Source organism: Pleurodeles waltl, chromosome 1_1, assembly GCF_031143425.1.
Source record: "Pleurodeles waltl isolate 20211129_DDA chromosome 1_1, aPleWal1.hap1.20221129, whole genome shotgun sequence".
NCBI classification, from domain to species: domain Eukaryota; kingdom Metazoa; phylum Chordata; class Amphibia; order Caudata; family Salamandridae; genus Pleurodeles; species Pleurodeles waltl.
Genome location: NC_090436.1, coordinates 579,673,799 through 579,693,200, shown reverse-complemented (window position 1 = coordinate 579,693,200; position 19,402 = coordinate 579,673,799).

Here is a 19,402-nt window from a genome sequence, read left to right as displayed (position 1 = left end):
ATTTTCCACACCCAGCGATGTTGCGTTGAAATCCGGTCGCACGTTGTCAAGAAACCACGATCCATGGGGGCTTGCGTTGTAAAAGGAGCTGCTGCGGGTGTTGCGCATCGCTTCTCCAGCTGTGTTGCGTCGAACTTCCAGCCACGATGCAGATGGAGCATCAATGTTAGCCACGAGGCTGACGGTGCATCTTTTTTCAGCCGCGAGGCAGGTAGTGCATCGAACGTTTCCCTGTACGGCGGTCTTTGTAGGAATTTCTGTACTTTCCCACCAGCTACACCTTTCAAGGGCCCCGATACAGGTATGGGCACCACTTGGCAGGCAGGACTCTCATCAGAAAGCTCAGGTGCTTTCAGAGAGAAGTCTTTACGGTCACTGACACTTCAACAACAGGAGGCAAGCTCAGTTCAAGCCCTTGGAGATTCTTCAGCAGTGGAAAGTCACTCAAAGGTCAGTATTTGTCCTCTCTCAGGCAGAAGCAGCTATTGCCAGCCAACCAAGCAAAGCACAGTCACAGGCAAAGGGGTAGTACTCCTCCTCCAGCTTCTCCAGCTCGTCTCCTTGGTTCCAGAAATAATCTGATTTTCAGGGGTTTTGGGTGCTCTTCTTATACCCCTTTCTGCCTTTGAAGTAGGCCTCGGCCCCAGACACACACCAGGGGGCTGGAGTCTGCATTGTGTGAGGGCAGGCACATCCCTTTCAGGTGTAAGTGACCACTCCTACCCTCCCCTCAGCCCAGATGGTCCATCAGGATATGCAGGCTACACCCCAGCTCCCTTTGTGTCACTGTCTAGAGGAGAGGTGCAAACAGCCCAACTGTCAAACTGATCCAGACAGGGAATCCACAAACAAGCAGAGCCACAGAATGGTTTAAGCAAGAAAATGCCTACTTTCTAAAAGTGGTATTTTAAAACACACAATCTAAAAACCAATTTACTACAAGATGTATTTTTAATTTGATAGTTCAGATATCCCAAACTCCACATATCTATCTGCTCCCAAAGGGAATCTGTGCCTTAATCCTATTTAAAGGTGGCCCCCATGTTGGGACGGAAAGGCCTTGCAACAGTGAAAACTGAATTTGGCAGTATTTCACTGTCAGGACATGTAAAACACTTAAGTACATGTCCCACCTTTAACATATACTGTACCCTGCCACTGGGGCTACCTAGGGCCTACCTTAGGAGTGCCTTACATGCATAAAAAGGGAAGGTTTCGTCCTTGCAAGTGGGTACATTTGCCAACTCAAATTGGCAGTTTAAAACTGCACTCACAGACACAGCAATGACAGGTCTGAGCCATGTTTACAGGGCTACTAATGTGGGTGGCACAACCAGTGCTGCTGGCCCACTAGTAGCATTTGATTTACAGGCCCTGGCACTTCTAGTGCACTTTACTAGGGACTTACTAGTAAATCAAATATGCCAATCATGGATAAGCCAATGTACACATACAATTCATACAGGGAACACTTACACTTTAGCACTGGTCAGTAGTCAACAGTGTCCAGCACACAGAAACAACCTGGGAAGTAGAGGCAAAAAATTAAGGAAGACCATGAAAATGATGCCAAGTGTAACAAGGACCCATGGTTCTTTAGGGGACTGAGGATGCAGGCCCAGAGTATGGGTTAAAATGTTGGAGTCACACTCTGTATCTTCCCACAATCACCAGAAATAGACAGAGGGCAACAACCACCCAATCAACGTGCTTGTCAGACCTGCCAGGCATTTTATATCTCCTTCCTCTTATCATGTACACAATATAGACAGAGGTTGTGAGCAAGGGACAGTAGAGTGTCAGAGGGAAATCTGACTAAGCTCAGTTACAAGATGTATGAAGCTTGCTATTTATGTAGTGACCCAATGTCGGGGGCACTATGCAGATAGTCCAGGGTGACTCTTATTGGTTTACAGGGGTAAAAATGACAATCCCCAAAACTCTCTTTTGTGGTAGTGTGGGTGAGCAATTAGGCCTATCAGAGGGTAGTGCCAAGCATTTGTTGAACGCACAGTCAATGAATGAGAGACACCCTCAAGAAACAACTTGAGACCATCTGTTTAGAAAAATAGTTACTTTGTTGAATTATCTAAAAACATCCAAACTTTTGCGGAAGAATATATACTGTAGCAGTTCTAGAATGATTTGAAAGTAAATAACACTTTTTGCGGATGAATGTGTTTTTACTATGGCTGGCTGGAAGATCTTGACACTCAGTTCTCCTGGGTCTCCTGAGGTGAGTGAATTGCTAGGTGTGCAAAGTTATTGACAAGACCAGCAGTTCAGGTTTACTTTCCCAGGAGTGTCCGGGTGCAATGGTGTTTGTTGTGCCCGGTTCATGTGCATCGAACACTTGCTCAAGAGGGGGGGGGCATATGGAAAATGAATGCAAGGGGGGACTTGGGGGCAGATCCTGGAGCTCCCCATGGAGGGGCTTGGTTGATGGGCATCCGGAGAACAGGGGTGCATCATTGGAAGTCGTGGACCCGGGCCAGAATGCTCGGGTACAGTGGATCCTTAGGGGTGGTGCTCCTTTGTGAAGGCGCACCCAGTTATTTGTGGGACCTGCAGTAGGAGAGGAAAAACAAGGTAACTATTTGACTGTGAAGGTTGTCCTCTGTGATGCTGATGTCTCTCACTGCCAGGTCTTCAGATCTGCTGTAGGAATCCGGGCTGGGGTTGAAGCAAGGAGTCCAGTGCAGCATGGCTCCACTGGATCCTTGGGTCTTCTTACTTGGTGGAGAGAAAGGACTGACTTGTTGGTGCATGGAGACTTCTACCTGGATTGCTGCTGCAATGGTGGACCCAGCAGTCAGCAGGCTGGTGGACTGGATTTTACAATTGGTGCCTGCAAGAAGCAGGGAAGTGCCACCTCCTCTCCGAGGGAAATACTGACGGGCTGGCAAAGAGCTGAAAACAAAGCTGCAGGACGAGTTGTGGTGTTGTGATTGTCAGGACAGTAGCAGGTAAGCAGGAAGGGTTTTGGGCCAAATGTTTACCAGGCGTCCGCAGTTTTTGCTCTTCCAGTTCTTCTGTGTCTTCTTCTCTTTGTTGTCAGACAAATCTGGCTTCTAGTGTTGGGAGCAGCTTAAATACTGAATTTAGGGGTATTTTAGGGAAGTGTACAGTAGGAACCAATAGGTTTCTTACCATTTTGGGTACCTATACCCTGTTATGACCACTTCCTGTGGGAGGTGGGCATATCCCTACCCCAGAAGGCCTATCTATGAACAAAACCAAGATGGTGGGACACTCCATTGAGTGCCCACCTCATGCAACCCACCTTAGGAGTGTTTTGAGCCCAGGGGTTGTACACCTACTGACTAGCCAATATTCCCACCTGTCCCTGTCCCTGAGCCCAGGGGTTGTACACACCTACTGTTTGGTAATGTTCCCACCTGTCCTGGTGCCAAATAGGCCTCAGGTCAGGGTGTGACTATACCCAGGACTGGGGAAGCCAGGGGTGTGCATACCAATGGTGTCAGGGTCTTTAAAGATCCTGGTCTTCATATGCAGATCTGCTAGCCAATCTGCTGGAATGGCTGATGACACCCCTCTCCGGACCATGCATTGTTTCTGACTTCTGAGAGTGCTACCTCTCACCTCCTGGGAGTCAGAAACATGTTTGGTGGTGGCAGACTGGACTAAACCAGTCAGTCAGAACACAGACAGCTTGGATTTATCAAGATGCAGTGTTTGACACCAAACACCATAGAGTTCAGTAAAGCCATTATGTGACTGGGTCATTCGTGTTGACTAGTGTCCAGCACATACCTCAAAATGGCTTTCCAGTTCACTTGCAATACACAGCAATGGGGCTGAGCATCACAGGGCCATATCCACATGTAAAGATGTTGCCACTTAGTGTACTGCACCCTGCCCTAGGGTTCTTAGGCCTGCCTTAGGTGTGACTTAAATATACTTAGGTGTAGTGATGGGGGCATGGCACACCAAGGGTGTGACATGCTGTGTTGTCTCCTGGCCAGGGCAATCAGACTGCAATGGCAGCTGTGTGCTTCTCATTTTTAGAGAGGTCCTAGAGGGTGACATAATCTGTGCTACAGCTCTTAGGGACCCTCTCCTCTACCAAGGTCCTAGGTACCAGGGCTACCACTTACTTGGGACTTACGTGGGTAGTGAAATATGCCAATTGTACACTATGTTACCTGTTTGTGGGAAAAGTGTACTGGAACTGGAGACCTGAACCCAGTGCACCTCAGTACCAGTGGCAAATAGTGGGGGGTGACCATGTCAAAAGGGTCACTTTCCCACACAGGCACAACAGCAAAAGATAGTCAAACAGTGCCTCAGTGTAAGACATTAAAAGCTGTGAGATTGAAGCAAAAAACAGTTATGAGGGTCCCACTATCTGACCAAAAGGGCAGAAACAGTAATGGAGTAGGACTTTGATTGCAAATGTTGGTTGGAAATGGTACTGTATCTTATTAGGGAACGTCTTTATCCATTGGGAGCAAACTTAGGAAAGTGGGGTTGCACTTTTCAGCACTTACAATAGTCAGTCAATTTCACATATTCAAGCTAAAAAATGTTGGCAGTGACAATACAAAAACATTATTAGTAGATAACATGCTTTCCCTGCACAAAGTAAAGAAATGCATCAAAAGAATCTGAGGACACATTTCCCTTTCCCTTTACCCTTTAACTCCAACTTGTGATAGTGTTTGTTGTGAAGAGTTATTCAATTAGCGGCCAGGAAACCAGTCTCAATGTCATCTAGGCATTCAATGTGATAGACAGTAGTCAATGGTTTACTTCCTCTTCATACTTACCCACAAATGAGCCACCACGACCACATCTTGCAACATAAAAGTATTAGTACTCTTGGGTGTACTGCAGACACCCCCTGAGGACAGAGCAGCATAAAATATTATATCCCCCATTATAGTTGTCATTTTATTAATATTTTATCGTTCTCTGTGTACCTCTAAGGACCACACCTGCTCATAATTTATCTTTTGAATACACTTAATTTATATAAAGTATTTTCATTTTTTTCATGCTAATACATCTAAAACCAAGGACCAAATTCTGAAAGGTGTCACGCAGTGTAGTCCAGCATCCAAAAAATGCTATGCTGCGCTGATGGACAAGGAGAGAGCAGGAGAGCACCATATTCACATAGAAATGGCACTCAATCCCCACTCCCTAGCACCAGTGCTGATTTCAGCTGCCTTGCGCCAATCTCACACCTTAGCGCCATGGTGCTAGGGTGTGTGTGTAGGTCCAGCATAGGTTTTGTACAGGAAGGATACCCTTCCTGTACAAAATACTATGCCGAGACAAGTGGAAATTCTTTTCTTACTTTGATTGTGTGCTGTATAGTGCAGCACACTTCCAAGTTGGAAAAAGCAGGGAGCAATGGAGTTTTCTCCATTTAATGCCTGCTTTCCAGCAGCATTAATGTTTGGCACTAAGGGCCATATTTACAAGGATTTTGCACTGCCGTTGCCCCACAATTTTTGGGGCAAAGGCGGCAAAAAAACAGCGCCATATTTACAAAGTGTCTAGCAGCACTTTTCAGGACATTGCACCATAGTTTAGTAGCACTGCCTAACCCTGCACCATTTAACTAGCTGCCTAACGCTATATTTACAAGCCTGTCAAAAAATCGTGTGCGCTTCGGAAAAAACGTGCAAATATCTAATAATGCCAAAATCTTAATGCCTGGTTAAACCAGGCATTAAAATGGTGCAAGGGAACAGGTATGTAAGGAAAACACACATTAAGCACTCTGACAACCACCAGGGCAACATGAACCTGTTACTGCTTCAGCTGGGCACACAGAGAAGAAGACAGCAAGGACACCAAACACTGCCCTGATCAACAAAGCAACCTCCACAACCACTACACCAACCACAAAGGTAGCACACAAGGAGAGAGGGCATTTATAGACTACGCACATACATCCTATGGCAAAGGGAGGAGAGGAGAGTGTCACCAGGTACTACTGGCTGAAGCCAGAGTCTATTGTGCAGCTGCTTCGTGACAATGCACCAGCAATTATACCCAGGAGGCAACTATAGGCAAGTATAGTCTAATTTCTTTTTTCATGAACACTGTAATCAATTTCCCACTGTGCACCATTGTTGTAAATAAATTACTTTTTCACAGAACTATCAGAGTATTTTTTACATTAGGATGCAACAGCAAATCACTCACACATCTTAAACCATGACTATCCCACAGCAGTTGGTAGACAAGGATTCAAACACTCTAGAAGCCCCAACAAACATACTAAATGCACTGATGAAGGAATATGGAAGTGAAATGTATGCATTTGCCAGTTGCACATAGATATTACATAGCTACACTCATATCACACAACTCTGTCAGATTAAGACTTGACAGCAGACAAAATAAATGTCCAATTGAAGAATGCCATCCATATGTTAGGCATTGGTAGGACAGCAGTAGAGAGTGCCAGCATCATTGGGTCACTGTGAGCTATGTGACAAATCAATGTCTGACTGGCATTATTACAGGGGAAATGATACCAACACACCCCTCTGGCATTCACATGTGTGACAAATAGTCAGTGAAATCCAGAGGACACTTCATCTTCCTGTCTAGGCCATTCACAATCAAGTCAGTTGTCATCTCTTTATTTATATCAAATTACACACTCATTGTGCACCTGAGAAAGGATTTTGGCTGCAGCTGTGTGGGAGTACACATGCTGAAACACTCCTGTACTCAGCTGGCCCAGCCACTTTGTAGAGGCCACTCACAGACTGCACAGGTGTTGTGGCTCAACTCTGTAAATGTGTGGAAGCCAGTCACTAATCCTGCATACAATGGAAATTCTACAGCAAATGGCTAGAGTCCTGTAGATTAATAAAAGTGTTTTAGTAAGTATTGTGTGGACCAAATAATGTAACGTGCATGAAGGGCTGGATAGTGAGGATGAGGAAGATGAGGAGTGAATAAAATATCTGGAAACAGTGGCAGCCAAGTGACAATTGAAGCCCACAGTACACATAGTAGCTGCAACGTGTGGGAATCACTACATAATGTCCTAATCTGGTGCACAAATCAACACCGTGGTCAGGTAAGGTCACACACAAGTTTACACAATACGAAGGCTACATTACATCACACTGTCAGCTAGTCACCCAGTGTGCTAGCCCAGCGCTGACAAGTATCAGAGAGGCATGTTGGAAATGACACTCTTTGTACCCCAGGTTTGCACACATGTCACTGTCTCAATATTAACAAATGAAGTATAAAAATATAGAGGTAATACATGTAAACCAAATATCACAGTGTCATGTAAGTCCCTAGTATATAATAGGGCAAAGCTAGCACCAATTGACCTGAGAGTCCCTAGTAGATAATAGGGCAAGGGTAGCACCAATTGACCTTTAAGTCCCTAGTAGATAATAGTGGAAGACTGGCAACACTTGACCTGTAAGTCCCTAGTAGATAGTAGGGCAAAACTAACACCAATTGACCTGTAACCCCTAGTAGATAATAGGGCAAGGCTAACACCAATTGGCTGGTAAGTCCCTAGTAAGTAATAGTGCGGGGGTGTAGCAAACATTTATGTCATTGCACTTTAGTATACATTTATGTGTAGCCTGAAATGCTTGTATGACACCAGCCCTGCCATACAGAATGTGTATCAAAAGTAAGTCTGAAAAATATCATGTGGAGAGGAATTCCACCATCAAAGTGTAAGTGGAAGTGGAAGGAACATTTGCATAAAATACTACCTTATTGTACCCCCTTGTTGGCCTCTACATTGTGTGCATCATAACTTTTAACATTGGCAAATGCAAAGATGCATCAAAGGGCCTGGTATATGGGGAAACCACCTCTGCACACTTAGGTAAAGGAGAGATGTTTCAACATAGGACAACATGTCGTATACCATTATGAGCAAAGATAGTGCTCAGAAGGACTGCATTGACCCATTATTGAGTACAACGCTTGTATAAGTGACATCCCAGAACACACCACTTTAGTCGGCAGAAAACACAGATACATGAAGATCATATCCCACTCACATGCATGTCATGTCAATATTAAAGTAAACCATTACAAATGTCAGTTCACCACATCCCAAAACACGTTCCCAGCATAACATGACCCCCATCCCACAACCTTGCATGACTGCACTTTGCACTTTACGATGTTGCACAAAATCCATGAAGTGCACAAGTCAAAATGTAAATTTACAGACCACATTCCATGTCAAGCCCATGCTAGTCCTGTGGGTGGTATGGGCATTGGGATGAGCTGACAATACACAGTTAGCACCCAAAGCAAATATCTGTAGTCACATGTACAATAATTAAATAAAATGTTGCCTTAGCTTTTACATATCCTTGTTAGGCATGTACCATCACCCATGTAAACTGTAAACACATACATTAGACACATGTGTAGAGAGCGGTATATGCCACACAAACATTCATTAGCAGGACAAAAATCCAGATGACTAGAACAATGTTAACATGTGTACAACATGACACCATACATCTTCAAAAACACACTACACACATTTCTGCCAAAAAAGGGATGCATAGTTCAAATGTGTGTTTTTAAACTTGTTGCGCGTTAAAAATATGACGCATACCATAAAAATCCAAATGAACTCCCCTATTTTTTACTATGGAGGCAACATGGGAAAACTAAGCATCAAAGTGAGGCATAACAAAAAAACGCATTGCAGAAAACGTGCTGCAAAGGCACAGGAAGTGAGGTAATGGATCTGCCACGCTGCAAACCTGGAACTGCAAAAAGTTACTTTCACTTCCCTTTTCATCTCTCAATCTTTTTGTCTGTCTTGGAGTGAGGTTGTGTTGTTTGGAGCATAGATTTGGAGAGCTGTAGGAGTGGTGTGTTGTGCTGTATTGTGCCCCCGTACTGTCTGTTGCGAGTATTTGGTGTCTAAAAGTTGTTTATTGTACTGCTTTGTGATTATATTGTGGGGCGTTGTATTTGGGGTAGTTGTTAGTTCGGGTTAGGGCAGGGTTTGTTTTTTTTGGGACTTGAGAGTGCTGTGTTAGAGTAGAATGTCAGGGAAGGGTAGGGCTCATCATTTTGTGGCACATGAGTTGGGGGGATTTATCTGGTTGGTCCTACACTACCTCCCCCACATGGTGGCCCAGGGTTGCAGGGTGATACAGGGGTATAGGAAAGCTGCATTGGGGCAAGGTCCTGTCCCACATGAACAGGATATCTAAGGTGGAGAGGACTGTCGCACAACTTAAACATCGCTGGGCAGACCTGACTGCATGTGAGCAAGACCTGCTAGGCTTCCTTGGACTTGAGGTTGGCAGAACAGTTGATGAATATGAAAGCTTTGTGGGTAACTCCTGTTGTACGAATGCTACCTCAGCTCTGTTTGACATAGGCCAACATTTACAAAGTGAAGCACAGGCTAGTAGAAGGGGTCTATTTGGAAAATATGCATCCATGAAATGGCCAGTGAATCACCATACTGTAGCCAAATAGCACATTCCTTACCTTATCCCCAGTACAGAATGTATGATATTTTTGGGACAAGTATGATGAGCAGCAATGTTGGAACAACTTTGTTATGGATGTATAGAAATAATTTCACAGGAAGATATGTCCTTGACCAATAAGGGATTGATAGATGTCATATGGTGCATGGTCATGCATGTGTGATGATGGAATTATGGCAGGAGTAATGGAAATCATGCCTGAGTGTGTACCTTCAGTCACATTCATGCTCAGTGACATGATGAATGCCTATGATTTGAAAAAGATGCACTAATGGGACATTTGCAACAAGTGAACAATGTGGCTGAGACAAGTATGTATTGTCCCTGCATATATGTTACCATGTAAAGTTGACCTACCAATGTATGACACAAAGACATCTCATTTGGCCTTTTTGTGTAATCAGTAGCCTAAGTCCCCTATGTACATTACAAAAATCTGTTTAATATGCAAAATGTGCCCATGCTGTTCAATGGACAACATTCAGAATGCAATGTCACATATTTTCACTTGCAGGTGGGCCCCCTCCCTATACCATCGGAGAAGTTTCCACTTTTGCTTACCCCGAATCTGCCAGTAAGTGTCAATCAGTTAACATAATATGTGGTGAGAGTGTGGTGTGAAATGTGCTATGGGTATCTGTGATGCATGTATGCCATGACAGTCCTCACATGCAACCACAGATGTGGATTGATTTGTTGCACATGTGTTTAAGATGTGAACCCCTAGTACACAATAGACTGGTGTCAACATGTACAGGAAGGTCCTTGAAAATATTTGTCACGGTATAAGAAGTTGAGGATCAGACAAATGTATGGACTTTGTTAATATGTTGTTTGCTAAACATGTGATTTCACTGTGTGCTCCACGTGGCACACATCAACTCTGTTCATGGTGAGATATGTCACCATGTGATTACTTCCCTCATTATGATGTATGGTGGGCAATGTACAACGATTTGGAACTACCCATGACTCAACCAGCTTGAAGGTGTCATACCCCATACTCAGCGTTGTTAGTCACTACACTGCCAACCCATGTCATCCTCAGATGCATTGACCTGTGTGTATGCGCTGAGGGATGTACATACAACCTTGTCAGACCACATGCCAACATCTTCACACCGTGAACAGCAATAGCCAGCGCTGTGCCAAATTCCAAGTGCGCATTAGGTCTTAGACATGTGTGCACCCATATATGAGATGGTGGCGCTGAGTGACATGTACACAAACTAAGATCCACTTGCTGCTACACATAACAGTACTCTTGGACTCTCCCTTCAGCAATGGCACATTGTACTTGGTACACAACTGTGTGGAAATCAGAATTGTATCACCTTCCTCACTGGGCATGGGTGACTGCTGTTCCCATCAATCTCCCATATAATATGTGTCACATACATTTTCCATGTAGCAATGTTTTCAGACACTATACTTGTCATAGCAGGCGCAAACTGTTGTGAGCCTACCTTTCGGTAGGGCTCCATTCTCAGATGGGTGTTGTACATGCGATCAAAATGGGAGTATATGGTTCATGAATGAGGGACATGGAAGAGCTATCCCACATGATGAGAATAACATACCATGGTCACATGGTGTATGTGTATGCCAATAGTTGTCAATGGTGTCATGGTCCTTAGACGATGTTCATGGATGATGATTTTGTATTGTTTTTCAGTGGACAGATGTGAAACCTCGGAGACTGTGAAATATGCAGGCACCCTTGCACCCACGCTGCTTTGCAGTTTGCATTTTCAGACTGAGTGCTGTTGTGCATGAAGGGACACCTCTTTGCATGGACACATGCAGACAAGATGAGTGCATTTTACTGTGGATGGTGCAGGATATAGCACACAAAACAAGAGGTGACATAGAGGATGCATGTTGACAGTTACCCCCTTGCATTACTATTACAACACATGTGGGGTGGCATAGGGACCTGACACAGTCCCCAAACTTATTGATGTTTGAATTTATGAGGTACCTAGAATGCGTCAGGGGTACCTTTGCAGTGGTGCTACAAAAGACTCACATAGCTGTGGTCCTTCAAATGTGCATTACAATCTGCAACATACATTGGAGGATTGCAGACAGCATTCCTGATTCTTTATGTTACAGGATCTGTCCCTTCCAGAACATGTGCAATCAGAGCTGGAACAGATGCACTCCTACACCATGCCCATTGTGTGCCTGTTTTGGTTTTTGGAAGCAGTTTGTGCCCCATCACCAATGGTACTACAGGGTATCAATGTATGTTGGTGTGACCTAGACATCCCTGCACATTCCAAATGATGCAGCACAGCAAGCTGGTTTGCTGCACTGCACTGTATCATTTCATCATACATGGCTTACAATAGCCCACATTTCCCTGACACTAATAGCACACCGCCCCTCCCGAAAATTTTGTTTACATGGCAGTCCAGTAGTGCAGTGTGCCAGCACATACAGTATTTACCAGACCAAGGTGTGCATCTTGCATGCCATTTGATGACCTGGTAATTATGTGCACCTTTGGGACTTGACACTGCATGTGGGTGGCCGTCCATGAGTGATGTTGTCAGCTTTTCAACTAAACATAGATGAAGCCAACCAAACTACTGATGCATTCACATTTGTGCATGACAGGGATTGCTGCATGCATTTCTTCCACCCCAGAGGTGACATGTGACTGACAGGGGAGTCTGTGAGATTATTGTTTGTCCTATTGTTTGTACATTTGAATGTGTGTTGCTATGTGCATCACACATAGTGGTACAAACACAGCACTTGTGCCTGCTGTTATGCAGGAAGCTGTCCCTTCATGCACAACAGCAATCATCCCCTCAACACAGGCCCCCTTGCAGTATGATGCTGATGTGCCTGCATAGGCATAGATCTGCAAAATGTGAAGTAGCACAGATGGCGAGGACAGTGCATCAGCATTTATTTTGAGTACATTGCATTAGTGCCCTTTCCCTGTGTTACAGGCAGACCTTTGCCAGCCCTTGGTGCCCCCCATGTGTAACATGCCTGGTACATGCTGCCCATTGTGAGTTGGACATGGCTAGATGGTAGAGTTGACACAGTGAAGTAAGTAGTGAGAGGGTTGGGAAGTGGTCTGTGCATGTGAATGGGGGTTCAGTGGACATTACATGAGTTTGGTGTTTAGCCATTGGTGTGCCCCCTTGCAACTCATTAGCCTGCATACAGTGTCTCCAAAGTCCTTCCCCTTATGCCATTTGTGAGTTACAACCTTGTTCCCTGCTGCAACCTTCTCTTTGTTTGCTAATGCTCCCCAATTGCTGGGCTGTCCTGTCCCTGGACTCCCTCGACCAGCTCATCCAGGATAACTGCTGCCACCATCTCCTCCAGCTCATCCAGCTGCTCCTGGGGAGTGAGGCTTCCACCTCCGGTCTGCAGTGCTGCCTTTTGGTTGGTGGCCAGTTTCTATTTAGTTCTGCACTTGCAATCGTGACAGTGCTTCTTACATTCCACCACTGTTCTTCTAACCTCAGCCATACTGTTGACTTTATCATCATTGACTGCCAAATAGCCTCCATCCTACCTAATGGCAACTTACAGGTGACAAAGAGCTGGTGTTGGTGCTCTGTCACCTCTGTGATCAGTGTTATTTTCCTCATGACTGAACCTACACTTCCTCTTCCATTCCCCTTCTTCTGTGACTCTGCATGGGCATCCTAGCTGGTACCTGGCTCATTGGGGTCTCTCTGGGGTCTCTCCTGTCCAGTATTCTCCATTTTGTTGTTTTGCAGGCTTCTTTTAGGTGTTTTTGCAACATTTTTCTGGATGCTATGAGCCAAAAAGTGTTGCAATTAAGATTTGCGTCCCATACCATACCACTAAATCAGGTTAGCTCCACTTTTTCAGCAATAGCGTCATTTTTTTTGCGACACGTCATAAAGATTAGCGCCATTATTTGTGGTGCTAGGATATCCTTTCCTCCATTTTGCACCAATATATAATTATGGCGCAAACATGGCGCTAGAAAATCTATTAGCGCAGCATTAATATTTATGATGCAAAACTGCAATAGCGCAGTTTTGCACCATTTATTGTAAATCTGGCCATAAACCCTTTCTTCTGGTGTTTCAGAATAGGGTTTAGCACTAAAAAGCGTGGATGGAAGCACGGATACCCCCATGTACCACACATGTAATGCCCCCTCCACGCAAAGTAATGCAAAGTAGGTTCGAAGCTGCTTTGCGTTACTTTGCCACACAAACCAATGCAAATAGAAATTAGCATTGGTTTGTGAATCTTAAAAATAGTTTTGCAACGGATTAGCTCTACAAAAGTAACTCTAACCCAACGCTATACCTTTGAGAATCTGGGCCCAAGTTTCCATTAAAAAAGCAATGAATTTATTGCCCCTATAGCTACCAATTCAGTATTTGCATTTGTTTTGCTCCCTTATGGCTATATACAGCCCAACCTGATGCCCACTACATTCTATATATAACTCCTATTTGTAAAAGTTTTTACATCTATCTAGCCAGTAGAACAGAGTTTTCCATCAATGCTGCACTGTGGTTGCATTATCAAACTTGACACAATCTTCTTCAGGGCCATCTGAAAAACATCTTAATAGATCAAAATTGAACTAGGCATTTCTCTAAAACTAATATGCACACCTATTTTCACAAGTTAATATGCATTACGCTCAATACACAGTTTTTACACAAATTTCAATAAAAATATAATAACGTATACAGAGAGTAAGACATCAAGCATAACTTTACATTTTTTACATGTGATATTATTTCTTCAGACATAACACAGTTTATCATTACATTCCAAGTCTTTTCCATTTAATTTAGAAAATTACATCTCACTAAGGTTTCACTTTGAAACCGCTAATACAATATCTCATACATATAGCCAGTGGACACTCATACCCCAAATGTACATAACTATTTGTGGCTATTTTAGGCTTGAACGAAATTTCAATTACAGAAGCATACTTTGTGTAATGTTGGGAATTTTATGAAATTCCTAAAATTGCTCCATTACATGACTTAAGCATTCGCTGAAAAAATTAGCAGTGAACGCATTGGAACATCCCATCTTGAGAGGCTGTTGTTCACAGTGCTTTTGAATGCATCCCTGCGCCAGAGTTAGGGGGAAGATGCATTTTCTACTGAAATATAGCACGAAATGATGTATTTGCATTTCATACAATTAATTTTGTGTAAAATTCAGCATACTTACTCAAAAGAAAATTACATTAATTTCATACACCCATACTCTATTTTCTTGTCACTCTCGAAAAGAGGTTGTAACAATCTATGCTGACTTTATGACACTCTTGTCCTCTCATGCCAGAAGTCTATAAAGTCCTCAGTCAGTTCAAATCAACTTTACATACACCTTTTTGGCCTTGATTACACGCGTCTTGGTAAGTAATGGTCCCTACACATACACTTGTTTGTGCAAGGGTGGCATTCACATGTGGTGAGATGTTTATCGCACCCAGTAGTATAACAAGAGCGATACTGCCCACATCTTTGGGTTTGTCCCAGACAAATGTTGGCAGGTTAAGCCTGACAAAATGTATCAGGGGAAAAGACGTTGCATTTGAACCACTATATGCAGATTTCGGTGAGAGAGCACCAAAACCTACATCTAATGGCTCATGTGCCGTACTGAACTTTTAAAAGGTGCTATTTATCACCCATATTACATTCCCGAACGCGGGGATTTTCAATTGGTGGAATACATTTTGTTTGAGAAATACCTTCCAAGGAGCTTGCACAGAAACTGTACACATCGTAAGCTATCCCCTGGTATGTGGATTTATGGTAGCTCCTTACACAATACTATTCTGTAGTTGCAAAACGGAATATCACTCTAGGCATCATACAACAGGCCTGAATAGTTAAAATAAATTCCTATTGTTTATTATGGCATATTAAATTCTAAGGTTTGAATACGGCTATAGTGGAGAGTTTCCCCAAGCTGGGAAAACCCATTGAATATACTACTCATGGCCTAGTGCTTCTGGTAAAATTACCAGGTCTGAAAACACCATAGGGGGGGCAATGGGGTCTGATGGGAGAAAGGGATCCCAGGTAGCTTCACAGCCTAACCCCATCTTCCCACTCCAGCACTACAGGGATACAGACACAGTTGACTTCAGCATCCCTTCACATCAAAAGTCTGTCAAATACCCAACCCCTCACACCATGCTTTGCACCAGCCCCAAATTCATTAACCATCTGCTATCTGAACAGATGGTAAATGTCAGCAGAATAAATGCAGATATTATTCTGGTATTCCAGAGTCCATTTAGTTTTTCCCTGTAATGGGAAATAAAACTGTTGGAAAGTGGATTATTGGTAAGGGCCAGTAGGTACCTACACTTAGCAATAGGCCACAGACCCCAACTAGGTCCAGTCAAGGTCTCAATAAATTAATCCTTTCTCAACACTTGGTAGCTTGGCCCACGAGCAGTTAGGATTAACCAGAGGAGACAAGTGTGTAAAGCATTTAATAGCAACAAAACAGTAAATAAGTAAAACACAGTACACAATGAAAATCTAACAACATTTTATAAAAATAGGAAATATTTTTATCTTAATGACACCAAAACGACAAAAATCTAATGTAGGGAACCGGAGATATGTTTTGTTACAGATTAAATGAAAGAAATGCTTTCTAGTGCCTAAAAAATAAAAGTGCCAACCGGGGACATCTGGTTGCACTTGACTGGGGCAAAGTCAAAAGTTGAGGCTGACCCCGATGGAGCCCTTCTCCTATATGCACATGGGAGGCCTAGATGAAGCTTTAGCTTTACACTTAGAAACTTTTCTGGAGCTTTTTTTCCCCGAAATCCGACGGTCCTCCTCAGCCAGCCGATTTCAATGTGATGTAATTGGATTGCCTTTCTGCGAGCCCCCGTCAAATATTGGAAGTCTGTGGCACAGGAGCTTTTCAGCGTGATGAACCTTAAATTCTGGCTAGGTTGCAGTGGACGGTAGCCAGCTTGATTCTTGACGTCGGGTCAGTCTACTTATGGAGCTTTTTTCTAAAGTTGCTCCCAATGTCGGCAAACTTCTGCATCTTCTTCCAGAAGTACTTTTTGGGTCCTCAAAGTGTCCACAAACTTGCTCCAAGGTTTCAGAAGCTCTGAGTTGCTCCGTGGAAGTTGAGACTCCAATTCTCAGAATGCACCTGGTCAGAATCCATAAATGGCCACTGGACACTGCTGGGCTATTCCTGTAGGACTTGATGCAGGGGGCTCTGGTTAGCTCCTTTGTACCTGCAGCTTCTAGGGAGACTACTCCTGGAGTTGCAGAAGCAACCACAGTCCTTTTCTTGATGAAGCTCAAAGTGTGCAGCTATTGCAGTCCTTCTGAGTGCAGGGTCCAAGTGCAGACCAGGGGTCCAGCAGTGCAATCCTTCTCCTCCAGTATCTTCTTCCAGCAGGGAAATGAATTGTGGGGCAGCTCTTCCATATGTATCCTTGCTCCTGGGGGTGGGAAGCAGGGGGTGCTCCTGTCCAATAGAGTGCAGGTCACCACCCTCCTGAGTGACCAATTCCTGGGAAATGTGACAAAAATCAATCCCAGGGAGTAGCATTCTTCAAAAATCCAAGGTGGCAAAAATCCAGTATTAGAGTTAAGTTCTGGCTGAGTTCACCCACTGGTATGGCTAAAATTCCCTTAACACACCCCTTTCCAGATTTTCTAGCTGTCTGGGGATTTAGGAAATGGGGAAGGTCCAGTTGCTGTCCCAAATGGCTTTTCCTTCTTTGAAGATCAGTTTGGCTACCCTTCCTCCATCCTGTTCTGCCATCTGCTGTGGCAATTCCCTTTGTTTCAGACCAGGCCACTTTACACCTCATCAAGGCAGCCTTGCTGCCAAGGGCTGACCAATCAGGCAAGGGCACTAGAGGACTGAATTTAGTGACCTTCAGTGTGATTATTTTGAAGTAAAGTATCCAATGTTAGCCGATGAGGCCCATTGACTGCAATGGGGAAAAACAATTGTGGCTATTTTTCCCTCACCAGGGCTTATAAAACATAATTTATAAAGCCCCTGCTTGTATTTACACTGCAACAAAACCCTTGTGCACTTAGGACAGACTTTAGGTGTGTAAAAACAAGGTAGTTTAGGACTCTGGAAGTACCTTTAATTCCAAAGTTGAATTTGGGGTTAACTGTAACTCAAAAGCAGCCAGCAATGCAAGCCTGTCTTTCCGATGGCACCAGGGACCACAGCAGTTCTCCCTTGGGTGCCCTACTTATCCTGGGGTCCCTGAAACCTACATGCCCTATGATATACTAGGGAACTATAGGTAGGTTGTCAGAGCCAATTATAATTATGCCTAATTTGCATATATCATTTTACACAGAGCACTAGCCCTGGGATTGGTTAGCAGTGCCCAGTGCACTATGAGAGTCAGTGACCACCAATATCAGTCCAAATGTTTGGGGGTGATCAGGCAACAAAAGGATGACTTCCCACACTGCCCCCTCCAGATGAAAGGTGATGGGTATTAAACTACACCCTGGTAGTCCTCATCAGCTAAGTGAGGAAACCAGTAAGTTCCATCTGCTTTGACATGGACAGTCCCAGGTCTATGTTCCACTGTAAAGTCCATCCCCTGCAGGGAAGTGGACCACCTCAACAGTGTTGGGTTCTCCCCCCTCATCTGCATGAGTCATCTGAGAGGTCTGTGGTCAGTTTGAACACGGAAGTGAGTGCCAAACAGGTATGGCCTCAGCTTCTTCAGGGACCAGACCACAGCAAAGGCCTCTGTCTCAAGGGCACTCCATTTTTGCTCTCTGTGGAGTAGTTGCCTGCTTCTGAAGGCAACTGGTTGATCCTGGCCATCCTCATTCACTTGTACCAAAATTATTTATTGTAGTCAGGGACCAGTAGCACTGGTGCTGAACACATATCCTCCTTCAGAGTGTCAATGGCCTTCTGACACTCTGGTGTCCAAAGTATCCTTTTGGGCTGTTTCTTAGAGGTGAATTCTGTCAGAGGGGGCACACTAGTCCCATAATTCTGGTCAGACCCTGTCCTGAGACTGGGTTTAGGAGCCTCCCAATCCTGGATGGTTTTGGACTAAAGAGGCTGTACATGGCATCCACCTACGATGTGGTCGAGGTACACTTTTGAACTCTGCCCTATCTGGCATTTTATTGCCTTGATAGTCAGGCCTGCCTAGAGCAGGGTCTGGATCACTTCCCTCAGGTTGACCAGGTGATCCTCCCAGGTGGAACTGAATACAGCTATATTATCCAGATAAGGTGCACTAAAGGATTCCAACCCAGACAAGACTCTGTTCACCAACCTTTGGAAGGTGGCTGGAGCAGTTTTCAAACCGAAGAGTATCACTTTGAATTGAAAGTGGCACTCTGGGGTGGAAAATTCTGACCTCTCCTTAGCTCCTAGACTTCGGGCAATTTGCCAGTACCCGAGGATCGATCAAATGTGCTCAGGTACTTAGCAGCCCCCAACCTATCAATAAGCTAATCTGACCTAGGTGTGGGGTGAGCATCATTCTTAGTGACTGTGTATTAGCCTCTGTTGTCTACACAGAATCTCAAATCATTTTTTCTACCTTGGGGGTTAGGTTTGGGTACCTGCACCACTGGACTGACCCAAGGACTATCAGAGGGCTTAAGTACCCTTATCTCCAACATCTTAGCTACCTCAGCCTTCATGTTGGCTCTGACCTGCTCTGATAACCTGTACAACTTTTTTTTCACAGGTAAGTTGTCACCAGTATTAATGTCATGAACACACCACGTGGTAAGTCTAGGGTTCAGGAGTAACACCCCAGAAAACTGCCCCAACACTTGTTTGCAGTCTTTTTGCTGCTGTACTGTCAGCTTGGGAGAGAGTACCATTCCCTCTAATGACCTATCTTGCACAATGGTACCAGAGGTAAGGTACCACAG